The sequence below is a fragment of the Emydura macquarii genome, unplaced genomic scaffold (genome assembly GCF_026122565.2).
Source record: "Emydura macquarii macquarii isolate MOO-44397 ecotype Brisbane River unplaced genomic scaffold, CSIRO-AGI_Emac_v2 contig_1363, whole genome shotgun sequence".
NCBI classification, from domain to species: Eukaryota; Metazoa; Chordata; order Testudines; family Chelidae; genus Emydura; species Emydura macquarii.
The window spans coordinates 16,079,751-16,092,010 of record NW_027131500.1 but is presented as its reverse complement, the minus strand read 5'-3'; the positions used below and the strand labels follow the sequence as shown (position 1 = coordinate 16,092,010).

The window sequence follows — 12,260 nt, the reverse complement described above, 5'->3', positions numbered from 1 at the left end:
CTGAGCAATAGATGAGCAATTAATATTGTTATGGCAGAAGAGAGATAATATTACAATAACATAACCCAGGAATAATGTACCAGCAAATGGGGAACTAGACTTTAAATTTACATTTGATTAAAGTGATTCACAATATGCAAGAGTATGTAACGTTGGGGACTACAGAAATATTGTTACCAACAGCCTGGTTAGCCTTCTATATCACAGAGTTACTATAATATCAGCAAATGAGTGTGGAATTCTTGACACTTTATTCTCCTATACTTCATATTTATTAGGCTATAAGTTTTGAAACAAAGATCATAAATGTTTCCTTTTCCCACTGAAAGATATCCCTTTGTTTTTCATTCAATGGCTATGTTGCCATAAAAACAATGAAACATCTAATATCTGCTATGTGTATTTGGGTATGGGACATAAAGATGTGCCATGCATTGTAATTTACTTAATTACTCAGCAAGCCATTTCAGGAATTCTTAGGAAAACATTTAATCAAAGTAGAGAGAAGGTGAGAATGAAGGATATGGTGGAAATTCCTGTTCAAGACCAAATGGGGGAACAAAGATGAAAGAGTAAGGGCATACTATACAGCAGTTTTAATCCAAAAGTCTACACTCAGTCCTTATGACATCAATGGCATTCCACATGGTACAAGTTTCATGTGGAAGGGGTATTTGGCAGTTACCACTTTTCCCATTTATTGATGATAGATGTGCAAAATGTTGTATTAGCTCTTTCCTCCCCTCTTTTATGTTTTCCTTTCCTTTTTTTGTCTTAGGAACATAGAAATTGCCATAATGGACTGACCAGAGGTCCATCTTGTCCAGTATCCTTGTTCTGACAGTAGCCAGTACCTGATGCTTTGGAGGAAGATGTAACTACCTTGCAGAAGACAGATGTAGCATAACCATTCCCCTCCCCCGCCATTAGGTCTCATCCTGATCTCTAGTAGTTCATAATAATTAGAGATTGGCTTAAGCCCTGAAGCAAAAATTTTTGTTATCATTAACAATAACTCTTATTCTTGATATCTAGAATAATATCCAATCCCTATTTAAAACTTGTTAAGTTCTTAGCCTCAACAACTTTCTGTGACAATGAGTTTCACAGTCTAATTTCACACTGAGTGAAAAAGTATTTCCTTTTATTGATGAATTCCCCACTTTTTTATGTATTCTGAAACAGAGAGAACAGAAGTTCCCAATCTTCCTTCTCTATACCCTTCATTCTTGTATACACGTCTATTATGTCCCCTCTTATTTGTCGCCTTTCTAAGGTAAACAATCTCATTCTTTCCCATCTCTTTTCAGGAAAGTTTTCTCTTGCCCTTAATCATTTTCATCTCTCTTCTCTGACCTCCCTCTAGTTCTACAATATAGTTTTTGAAACGCAGTGATGAGTATTGCATACGATAGTCCAGATGAAGCTTCACCATTGGTTTATATCAAGGCATTATACTATTTTTTTGTATTATTCATCATCCAATTCCTTATTCATCATAGCCTCTTGCTTGCTTTTTTGTAAGCCTGGGAGATTAGAGGGACACTGGTCCCAAATGCCATGCCTGAGTGCCACATATAAAGACAAGTGACAACAGGGAAAAGAAATCTTTTATGACAGAAAATGGAATCTGAAAAATCAGAAATGTAATTTAACACCAAATCTTTGCTCTTGGAATTTCTAGATGTACAAAGGCAGTAGACAACCAGCACTAAGTGAAATAAACATTCATCATATCAAAAGGATACCAGGACCATTAATGAATAGTATTCTGACATCATTTATATTGTTAGTGTCTATATCTCAGCTGATATCTCAATATTTTAATACATAAACTATTTAGAAAAAGATAAATGAAAAAAACACCTCCTCCCTTCCTCTGCCCCAAATTAGATACTTTCAAAGAAAGCAAAATATAAAAAACTAGGATGAGATCCACATCCATGCTCCAACCTCTTTACACCAGATAAAAGGTCTGTAAAAACCCTTTAATGAGCTGAAACAAAAAGTAATTGTAAAAGCTGAGCAGCTGTATTCAGAGCAGCTAGCTACTTAGAACTTGAAAGATCTTTCTTCTCGCCTCTCCAGTATTATAGGATATAGGTGACCTTGGGAAACAATTTTTGGATGTAACAATTCTATTTTAAGGAGCCTTTAAGAATTTTTATTTGCCATCTGTTCGTTTTTATGCTTCTGGACTGAGAAGCCAAGAAGCTGATCATGATGAATGCTTATGTAAGCCAGGTAATAAACACAACAAAAACGGGAATTTATTTTTTTGCCATGAGGATATACTTGGAACTAGATGTTATATGCCATGAGGACAGGAGTTGGAGACAATACCCCAGAATTTTTAGCTGGTATAAATTGGCATAGGGGCTGGGCTCCTCTTGACCTGCTGTTCACAAAGAGGGAAGAATTGGTAAGGGAAGTGGAAGTGCGTGGTAACCTTGGCAGCAGTGACCGTGAGATGAGTGAGTTCAGGATCCTGAGCTGAGAAGAGCAGGATGCAGCAGGAGGGGGTGGGGCCTCAGGGTGGAGTGTGGGTGGGGCCATGTCTAGCTGTTTGGGAAGACTAAGCCTTTCTCCACTTATAATATCCGGCGCCCATGATATCATCGTCAGCAAGACTCAAGCTCTCTGTTCAAGTGCAGAAGAATGCTCATAGATATAACAGTGTGTGCCTTTGGTTTTTCCCTCTTTTAGGTTTCCTAGGCTCCCAGCTCCTCCCAGAAGTTTTTTATTTTTAAATCTAGAATAAAAGGCAGAGAATTAGCTGACATCAGCAGGGTCCATGGGACCACTGCTTGGGCTTCTGTGTAGGTGAGTGTCTCCTCTCTCCCTACTCACCAGCCAGCAGTGCCAGAAGTAAGCACTAAAGCTCTCTATATATCAGTTAAAAGTCTGTATATCTATTATGAAATTGTTTACTTTGAATGAATAACATTCTGTCTACCAGAATTCCTCCTAAAATTAAAAGGGATTCTGGGCCATATTTTAAAGTGCTTTGGTATGCAAAGTGCTAGTAACCAATGATCTTTAATTACATGGTCACATACTGCTGTTTTCCACAGACCCCTGCCTCATTCAGTGAACAAGTTGGAGGCACAAGGAGAGGGAATTAAGGTTGGCTGGGCAATCACAAAGATGGTAATTCCTAACTCTTGAGCACTTGACTTTGCAACCCAAATACATTTCTTTAAATATAGTTTTAATATGAAAATATTAATAAACTTCATCATGACTGTGAGGATAAATTAAAGGAAGAGTTGATGAGTTCATCATGGGAAACAGCATAGGGAAGTTAAATAATATTTGTGACTTTATTTTTTTACTTTCCCAAGTTGTGCTTTGTTATGTGATATGTGGATACCTGTACCACTCACGTAAATGTTGCTTTTGATGTTTAGAATGATCAGGAAGAATATTAAAGCACTGAGGATAAATGTTAAAAGTCCCATTGATCTTCAGTGATATTTGGACTCCTAAAGTGCCTGTCACTTTTGAAAATGAAACTTAGACTCCTAAGTCTCTTAGGTACTTTTGCAAGTTTTACCCAATATCTTTTTAAACATTCATCTAACTATACATTAAATAGGACGACTAATGAAAAAGGCCTTTTATCCAAGACTTTTTTTGTTTATAACTAGTTTGCTGTTATATGAGATCTAAAAATATCCAGTTCATCTTCTTTACAGTTCTTTTGTTAAAATGCATAGCTGATTTGAAAAGATTAATTTATTATGGCCATTGTAGGCTTGGGTAAGGACATAAGCCAATGAGATTTTTAACTTTAGTAGTCAGCAAATTAATAGTTTTCCATAATGACTATAATGCACAGCAGTGATGTTTGGAACATGTAGTAAATTATGTGAGCTTTGTTTTTCGGTCGGTGATATTCATGAAAAATAAACAAAACAAGCAAAATGTTTCCCTAAACTTCCTTGTTGAATTTTACATTGAGAATGAGCAGGGAGCAGAAGACGGCATGAGGGAAAACAGAATTATATTATCACTTCACTGGAAACAAGATAAGTAGCCATTTGTGAATTTTGCTGACACAAGATTCACAAGAGAGCTTTATTTCGTGGAAGAGCTGTTTTCTTCATTTACCTTATTTGTGGCTTCACTAATCAGTACACAGGCAAGATTCTCATTTTGGAGTTTTATTAATAAAGCTATTAGAAAACAAGTGAACCTCTACCATTTAAAAAAAAACATTATGGGGCCATATTCTCCACTCAGAGGTATACATGAAACTTGCATGAGACTAAATTCCTTGTCGCCCTAATGACTTTAATGGGGATGTGTGGGGTTTTAATCATGGCAGAATTGTGTTATCTTTTCCAGCATTTCAAGTTGTCAAATTTGTCTGCAAGAAAGAGATCCTTTTTCTGTAAAAATTGCTAATCCAGAAAGGCTATAAAATTTATGAGAGTCCTGTAGCATCTTAAAGACTAACAGGACTCTTGTTGTTTTTGCTGTATACAGACTAACATGGCTACCCCTCTGGAACTTATAAAATGTATATCTTCCTCAGCTCAGACATCAGTTCCAACCATTCTTATTATAATTCTTTGTAGTACTAGTCATTGCGTCCTACTAAGAATATTGAAAACCTAAAGAAAATTGAGCAAAATAGCAAGTAAACCACTACAAGGACTGGGAGACACGACTTACACAAACAGACTTGAAAGAACTCAATTTATGCAGTCATGGAGACAGGAGTAAAGGGAGAACATGATAATACTGTATAAATATCTTCAGGGAAATAATATCAAGAAAGGAATAGGATTATTCACATTGTCTGAAGGAGTAAAACAAGAAGTAATGGTCTCCTGATAAAAATTGAAATGTTCAGGTTAGTCTTTAGGAAAATATTCTGAACAGTCAGAATGATTAGGCATGGAATTGGTTAATGCTGGATAACAGTCTATTGTCTGGTGTATTGGATTAATCACAAATACAAATTAGGTATTTCTGAGCAATAATCCTACTAATACTAGTACTGATTCATAGAGTGTGCTTTGGCAAGCCACTTAAACTCTCTCTCCCTCAGTTTGTCTGTCAATGAAATGGGGACAAAACTACTTACACCCTATAGAGCTGTTGTGAGAATTAATTAATGAATGTCTTCAGAATGCTTTGAAGATGGAAAGTATTATATAAATGTTCAGTATTAATATAGTATTAGTTAAGGGAAAGACTTCTAAGATAAAACACTATTGGGAATGACTTAGGGAAAAATATCCTGTAGTGTTCATATTGTTGGTCTATACTTCTGTGGCAGAAGAGGTATGAGCTTAAAGGCTACAAGTACTTCCTCAGGATAATTACAGGCTATTAAACCTAGTTAATGTTAAAAGATTCAGTGAAAATTCAAATATACCATTCTGAAGTCCTTACCGAAGCTTCTAAAAGATGGTTCAGGTAAGCTCTCCTCTCCCCTTTTCCTCAGGGATATTGTGGACCTGGCTTTTCAGGTTCCTATTACCTTGGATGGCTTGGCAAATGCATTCCTTGCCTACATTAACTGAGCACTGAGGAAAGGTAATTGGAAAAAATATAATGGAACCTTCAAGATTTGTAAACCGGTTCTGAAACATGAGGGTAGTACCAACTCTCATGTTACGCTTACATTACCCTGATCTTAACCTGATTAGGCTATGATTACCTCTAAGAGGTGCAAAGGTTAGTTCACCTTCCATGCACACACAGTTCTTAACTTCTATGCTGAGATTATTGATAATCATTTTATTGCCATCCATGGTGCGGGTTTTTGTGATATAGACACTGTACCGAGTCATGAGGAAATCACCAATTCATTACTAGAGCTAGCCAGAGGATGACAATTTTGTTTTGTAACAACTTTCAAGATTCTGACATTTTGTTTTTGTTCCATACTGGAACAAAGAAAACTGAACTTTTTTAATGTTTTAGCACAATGAAATTGTGTCTAAGGGTAAATCTCCACAGCAAAATCTCTCACAATTGAGAGTCTCAGAGCCTGGGTGAACTAACTCAGCTTCCTGGGGCTCACAATGTGGGCCTAAAAATAGCAGTGTAGATATTCGAGCTTGGACTGCAGGCTGGCCTCTGAAACCTGCTGAGGGGGAAGGGTCTTTTTAGCCCCTTACCAGGAGCCCTGTGAGTTCAGGTTAGTTGACCAGACACCGAGACTTGCTGCTGCACTTTTTTTTTCTTTTTTTCTTTTTTTTTGCATAGATGTACCCTAAGGGAATGTTTACACAACAAGTAGAATCCTGAGGCAGGGAGTCTTAAAGCCTGGATCCACAGACTTGGACTTATGGGGCTCATGCTAAAAATGGCAGTGTAGATGTTCAGGCTCAGGCTGGAGTTCAGGCTCTGAGGCCCAGAGATGAGGGTGGGCTTCAGAGCCTGAGCCCAAACATCCACATATCTCTTTTTAGCTTTTTATCTCAAACCTGAGTGTGTAGACCTGGTTTCTGCTTGCCCTGTAGACATATCCTAGGTGTCCATGTTCAGGTTCGTTCAGGTGTCTCATCAGAAGTGACTAGAGAGTTTATCCTGTACTTTAGAAACTTTTCTGTCAAAAACATCATCAACATGAAAAAAATTTTAGATAAAAACATTCTGATTGTCTCTATTCATTTCACATAGGCCTCCTAGATTGGAACTAGCAATTGAGGGGTTGGAAAAATCCATAACATTTGAGTCATCCAGTCTTCCCATGTGTGATAGGATATGATTCAAATTTGGGAAGACATGATTGTATAGTAGTGTCAATTTAGCAAATGTTTAGTTACACTATTTACTTTATAAATGTTCCTTTTAAGAAGGCCTTTAGAGATGCAGCATCTCATTTTCATTTCAGTCCTAGGGGACAGCAAAAAATTCATGCATAATAACTATCAGTTACATCTAGCTAATAAATTCACATTGCTCGTAAATAATAATTGTGTATTAAATGTGAAAACATTCAGTAGATTAACAATTTGTAAAAGCACAGACAGGTTCCATGCAAACTAATATAATTCAGTTTTAAAAGCAGTAATTTCAGGAGATGCTCTTTAATTCTACTCCTCTTGGACAAGGTAGGAAATAGCAACCTGCCTGCCTGGGATAATTGGGTAATATAATACATTACTAGATTACAAAAAGATACTGGGGAAATAACCCATTTCTCTAGATTAATTTTAGTTGTTTAGTGTCCTCTGTCTTTCTGTATTCAGATTATGTGATCATCACCAACCTGATTCTTTTTTATGTGCAGTGGAATTTTTTTAAAGCACAGTTTGCTGTAAACAGTTTAAATAATGGTAGTTTTGTAAAGTTTTGAATAGTTTTTCAAATTCCTTGAATTTTAACTTGATGCATTAGCTTTTATTGCAGTATGTGCAGCTTGTATCAATATGTAATCTCATCTTATTTTAACTTGATGAAATATTTTGGTATGGAACTAGGGGATAAAAATGGTTTAATGCCACTTTTCTGCTCCCCTGATCTTGGTGCCATCCCCCTAAATTATGTCAGTTTGTAACAGCTACCAAAGGCCATTTTGCCAGCCAGGAGTCACCGAGAATCAATTGGCAGTCCAATATTCCCCTTGCCTCCTACCATGCCCTCAACTTCCCTCCATGCCAATTTCTACAAAGGGGGATGGTGTAGAGACAACTATGCTATATCTATACTACCTGGGAATTCCTTTGTGCCAGCTGCTCCTTTAAGGCTGTCACACCCTCCCTGGACACCCTTAACAGGAAGAATTTCCCCATTCTTGAGTACTCTGAGACTGTGTACAAACAAGGAAATCTTTATTATGGAAAAAGGAACATAGTCATAAAATTTGGAAACCCAGCAACAGAATGTATATTCAAATAGATTAAGATACACCCTCTCTTCTGGTTACTTTGGCAATAGTCCCTTCCCACCCACTGGTGAGATGTCCCACAGGTAGCAGTCATACTGTCTTACCCATCCACTAAACCCCACTGACCAGTTTGGATAAGTGCAGTAGTCCAAGTGTCTTTCTTTTTGTGGCTCTGACTCCAGTCCCAAGGTTGCTGCTTGTCTGGTCCTGCTTGGAGGAACCAGCACCTAATCCAGTTTAGTAATTCAGTTGAATTCAGACGCTAGATAGGCAGGGCATCATTGGAGTCTACTCAGTTCTGCTATCTGTTATCTGTTATCTGTTGTTATCTCTCATAGCAAAGTCCTCAGTTATTTCACCATGGAGTCCTTGATTTATATTGTTTCTTATTGTAAAGTCCTCACAGGAAGGATTTCATTTCAGATCCTGGAGCAGAGACCTGATGTGCTCCACCGAAACGGAAGGTTCGTGCTTTGAGATCTCAGTGGTGAGAAAAAGGCAGACAGACAAGCCTCTGACTGCAAAAGCTGTTTGTTCAAGTCAGCAGCAATACAAGTCAGGCGCTTACCACAATAAGGGAGGGGAAGCCTATCTCTCCCCGTAAACAGACTGCACCAGGAACAGACTTGACACGTAGCACCGCTGATACCTCCACCGGCCTACAGACTTCCGAGGCAGGGCAGCACCTGGGGGTCCCAATATACCTCTTCCCCCTACTTTTAGCAATAAGCTTATTGGTTATGTCTCAATCCACTTGGGGATTGGGTCTTAACACTTGTTATTTTCTCTGCTATTGGCACTTAGCTAGGGACCAATCCACTATAAGCTGCAGTTACTTGTTTACAACTTCTGCTGGCTTCTAGCTGGCTTAAACTGGTTCTGTGGTTAGCCTAGTTTCCTACAGTTGACCTAGTTTTCTGTGGTTAGCCTATCTCTGCATTTTGTCCCGAGTTTATGCCCAGGTCATGAGGCACCTAGCTTTGCTCGGAAGGCCTGCTTTTGCTTATAAGGCCTAGCTATTATTACTTAGGCTAACTCAGGCCTAGTCTTGCCACTCATGTTACCCTCGCATTACAAAATTCTTCCACATCCTACACCTGATTGTTTGGAAATAAGCTCTTTGCCCCAGGGTAAGAACTCTTTTCCCACTCTGAGCCCACTATCTCCCAAAATCCAAGTAGGTCAGGGAAGAAGTAAGCAGTCTCACCGGACATAACTTAACCACTTGCCACAAGAGTCCCTGAGCTGGAACCCAGAGTAAAGTGAGGGACTGGGTTCCCCTATAGCCTCACTGGGAAGACTAGTTAGAATACCACAGACACAAGGGACCAGAAGGACCATTGGCCCTGGGACTATTGGGTGAAAACCCTGGTTTACCCTGAAAGGGGCAAGACCACAGGTGACACAGCCAGTGGTTCTAGTCACAAGGTAAAGGGGAGCAGTTGTGGACCTGGTCAGCAGGACTGCACAGAACGAAACTCTGCAATATTGCTCCTAGCCATAAGGCAGTGCCTGGCTGGTGAGTCACTATGCCACATTATAATAATTACTGAGTGGATTTTTTTTGGATTTATCCTCACAAGTTTAAGTAAAAATTTAATTTTTAATGGATTTATCCTCACAAGTCCCCTGTGAAGAAGAGAAGTGGTTGCAGAAAGGCCCTTTGGGACCATTGGTAGTTGGGCATAAGTTGAAACAGTACTGAGGCTCCTCTAATTTATTCTGGGGGATGAACCAGCCCTTAGCTAGCCCCAGAGTTGAGAAACAAAGATGTTGTAAAGTCACCTTTCTCCACACAAGTCCAGTATTTAGTGCAGCTCAGTCATGCCCAAGAATCAGGGGCTATATTTTTGCTCAATCTAACCCAGAAATATGAAAGTTCAAATTCATTGAAATCACCGTGTATTTGAAAATGCAGGGTTTTAAGAACTAATTGTCACTTCTAAGCCACTTCTATTGGCAACTGTTTTGCTAAAAGTGACACAGATAGCAGGATATTTCTGTTTCGGAGACAGTAAATAAATTCCCCTACTTGCTATAATGTTGGGTCAGCATTCAGAAAAATAGTTTTACATTTTAAAAATTAAACAATTCATTTAATACTGCACAATAATTCCTTCCTCTGACTGTTAAACCAGTATCACAGCAGGCTGAAACTTGATTAGAGTCTACTAAAGTGAGCTCCTGTATTCATGGTGCCCAAAATGATAACATTTTTTAGCAAGATGGCTGCCACCAGCAGCAGTCTCAGATATACCAATTACAATTTTTAAAACTTCCAGTTTATTCCTGTTAAAAAAGGCCTGTGACCTTTTGAACTTTCAGGTGGTTGAGTGGGGCTGGACTGAGCCAAATTAGGAGAATTTACTTTTACCTAATGGTTATGCAATGCATTCAACCCACCGAAGCCAGAAAATATAATGATCATTTATGTTCCATTCTTAACCCTATGTTCTGGGGGGAAAAAGGCAATAGTCTGCAAGTTCAGTGTCAGCTTCTATTTTGAATTTCGTAGCTTTGGTCAGGTTGTTTTAACCTTGTGATCTTACTTGCACCAAGCGCAGATTCAGCTTTCTTTGCACTCTGTGATGGAATGCAGGATGAGCCTGTAGGCTGTACTGTAACTGTAATAGCTCCCCCTTTAAATAGGGTTTTAATCTGTTGCAGCCAAAGGAGAGAGCAGAGTACCCCATGTTAATGGTTGAGGAAGATCCTGCATTTTATTCTACAAACCAAATACATAGTATTCTCTCAGAGGGACAAGTTATCAAGTGTTTTGTATTAAATAGAAACTTAGGGTTGGATCAAAAGACAGTTGAAATCAACTGGAGTCTTTCCATCAGCTTCAAAGGGCTTTGAATAAAGCCCATAGGCTGCTTAAAAATATACTCAGAAAACTGGAATGCAATCTAAGGGTCAGTTTGGGAGAAGAGTTTGTGTGCCTCTTCCAGTACTTCATCAAGAAGGGGACAACTCAGATTTGACTCTATTTTCCCTCCTTCCCTGTAGCCCAATCCTAAAAGATGCTGAACATCACTTGTTATGGGTTGAAATCATCACTTGTGATGTGCTGACAGAGCTGATGGTGCTCAATACCTTACAAGATCAGATCCCTGCCATTATTTAATTCTCTGTTCTTTATTGTCATCAAAACGGCCACATAACTCTCACATAATACATTACAGAGGAGGAGTATTATCCCCATTTTGCAATTAAAGGAGAAATGAAGTGGAGTGATTTCCTGAAAGTCAGATAACAGGTCAGTGGTAGACCAAGGAAGAGCCCGGGTCTCCTTACTCCTAGCTGAATGTTCTAGCCCCTAAACCTCACCAAATAAGCAGTTATGGGTAGACAACAGATGTTTTACCAGCAGAGCAGTTAAGCTACTGCCAAGCAGTGTAGTAAAAACGGATGTATGAAAATAGACAACATAAAGAGTAGACAGTGTTACTATTTATTTATAATTTTTATAAAATCATATGTGTGCTAATGGAGGTACTGCACACAAAAAATGAGACTCTTCCCTGAAGATGAGTAGGTTGAATGAATGCAGCTGAGACCAAGCTTGACCTTCTGATTTCATTTCAGTCCCCTGTATATTTATTACATACAAAAATACATCAAAAGAACATTATTACATTTGCAAAGTCAAGCACTCAAAAGTAAGGAAATAACTTCGCCTGTGCAACCTTGTTGGTATGCATTATGATAAAGTTTTTGATTATATGATCACATACTATACTATGTCATGAAATAATGTAAATATAATGTAAAAATGAGAAATCCATTTAAAAAACAAATTCCAAATTCTGAAACAAAATAAAATGTGTTTAAAATGTATTACAGTAATATTTGTCCAATTAAGAAAATGTTTTAAAAAGTGTTGATTTTGGTGAAAATGGCTTTTTTAATTAGAAAACCATTTTGCCAAAAAAATTCTGTACTGACACTTACATGATTCATCAGCAGGGTTGGAACCTTTAGATCCACTGCACAGACCTCTGTCTCTTGAACAAATGAAATAAGTGATAGCAATAGGATGTCGTCCTCTCTGTGGACCAGCTCTAGTAGGGGCTGGGATACTTTGCCAGTGGGTATCAACAGATATTTTTGTAATTGTTGCTCCCTACACATGCCATATGAAAGAAGAAGAAGAACAGATATATACTGAAACAGCGAAAAGGTGAGGCTCAGCATTCTTGGGTTCCATTTCAGGCTCTGGAGGGGAATGTGTTCTAGTGGGCACAGATTCTTCTGCCCATTCCCCCTAAGCATGACCTCTTCTGTCTTGTTGCCTCCAACCTGTCTCCATTCTGTTCCAGTGCTGTCTTTACACCACCACTGACTCCTTGTCCCAATCCCTTTCTACGCACCTAGCCAGTTTCAGTCTGCCTCCCCCTTTCAGTGT

At 38.5% G+C, this 12,260-nt stretch overlaps 1 long non-coding RNA gene across 1 annotated transcript in view; it reads right to left on the bottom strand.

The window, feature by feature from the left end:
* The window catches only part of LOC137155491 (uncharacterized), a 56,970-nt gene extending 48,526 nt beyond the window's left edge, over positions 1-8,444 (bottom strand). The window contains exon 1 of the long non-coding RNA XR_010920492.1: positions 7,979-8,444. This is a non-coding gene — a long non-coding RNA (uncharacterized lncRNA). The remainder of the gene's footprint in view (positions 1-7,978) is intronic.
* Positions 8,445-12,260: the final 3,816 nt, after the last annotated feature.